Source organism: Solanum pennellii, chromosome 6, assembly GCF_001406875.1.
Source record: "Solanum pennellii chromosome 6, SPENNV200".
Taxonomy (NCBI): Eukaryota; Viridiplantae; Streptophyta; class Magnoliopsida; order Solanales; family Solanaceae; genus Solanum; species Solanum pennellii.
In genome coordinates this window covers 51,011,763-51,013,822 of record NC_028642.1, presented here as the reverse complement: position 1 = coordinate 51,013,822, position 2,060 = coordinate 51,011,763, and positions in this window count along the sequence as shown.

Here is a 2,060-nt window from a genome sequence, read left to right as displayed (position 1 = left end):
AATTCTTAAATAAAATTTTAGATATTCAAAATTATACAAAAAATACTATAAAAATAAATTTTAAAGCGATTAGTCAAACTTTATATTGTTTGACTCTCAAAAAGGAGAAAGTAATAATAGTTAATACTATTATCAGATATAATAGTTTATTTCAAACAAATTACTGTGCATAATCTCTCCGTCTTAATTTATTTGACACATAATTTTTTATTAAACACTATATATGACGCATAAATTGAAATTCCTTATACCAACTAGACAACTATCTTCACTTTCTAAATTTAGAATGAACTTAAACCTCACGACAAGTTATTTTATCCCTTTGTTTTATAGTAACACACTAACACTTGTTCACTATAAATAACTATATAGCTAGAATAACATCCAAATCCCAATAATACGAAAAAAAATAAAATATATATATGGTCATGGCTATTAACCGAGTTGTTTGCCTTGCTCTACTTCTTTTGTCCGGTAATATACTCTTATTCATATTGTTTCGATCTATATACGTAGAGTGAATCGATAATTTAATTATTATTAACATGTATAATATATTGTAGGAACGTTTTTACTTGGAAGTAAAGTTGAATCAGCAGATGGAAAGGCTTGTACTAGGAATTGTGATCCAGATGTAGCTTATATGGTTTGCCCATCAAGTGGACACAGGATAATTAAACAAGTATGTGTCAATTGTTGCTCTGCAAGAAAAGGTTGCAAGCTTTTTCGTAATAATGGATCTGTAAAATGTATTGGAAATTAATTAGGATATGTTAATTAATTATTCACTATTAGCTAGAAGGGACACTATTTAAATAGTTGTATACGTACAATAAGGTTGAGCTTATATATATATGCTCATAGTGCATGTGTGGTATGTAATGAGTGTGGTATTTGCCCTTTCCTAGCCTTGTTTTATTAAGCAATAAAATACAAGCCATGAATATAGTCATCTTATATTATATGTTATGAATCCTTTCAAGCCGCTACGTGCCGTTATAATGAGTGGGCGCGATGGACATTAATTATGAAGAGATTGAAAGATCTGACTAAAAAAGTGATCTTTAATAATCAAGAACGATCAAATTTTTTTCATTATATATCTTTAAAAAATATAATGAATAAATATATTTGAACTTATCAATTAATAGGCTAAAATGATAAACTCAATATATCCATCATTATTTCTCCAACAGGTGTGTTTAAATTTTGAAGAATAAATCCTAATAGAGGAAGTATAATTTTGTAATGTTAATATAGTGAAAGATATAATGTATGAAACTCATACGGGGCAAGTCTAGGGAAGAGGAGAGAATATTACCGGGGGCGGATTTATGTATATGTAAGTTGTGTCACGTGATACGATTTCGTCAAATTTTTTTACCAAGTATATAAAAAAAATTAGAAAACAGTATTTTGAGGTAGAAATAATTAGGAGGACATCCCTTACATAAGATTTCTCCTAGCGCAGATGGCAGAGGTGCACAATCCCGGGTTCGATTCCCTTGTTAGGTGATTTTTTTACAGCTTTTTTTTCTTCTCTCTTAATTTTTGCTTTTTTCCCCGCGTTTTATAATATTTTTCTTTTAATAATTTTTTGTTTTAAATTCAAAACAATAGGAAGGTCCTTTCATTAAAAATCCACGATAATTTTTTAAAATATAATTACTTTTTTATTATTTTTAAAATTAAAATAAAATATAAAATCTTTAAATCCTTTATGGATTAGAATTATAGTTAACTGAAAATAATATTGACTCCTTAAATCCTTATATTTATATATTTACTATTGATTTTCTTTATTTTTCTTTCTTTTCATGTTCATCCATTATAGTTATTTGGCATTTCGAATCTGCATATTATGTTCGCAGTTTTTTTGCTATTCTATTTATTTTATTATGTGATTGAATTTTTATTTTTATTTATTTATCATAATTATTTTATTTTTTTCTCGTTGCGATCCTCTATTATTTGATCCTCAATAACTAAGCAGATTACATCATATGCATGGACAACTATTATTCTAAAATAAATTATAAATGTAAATATATATATATATA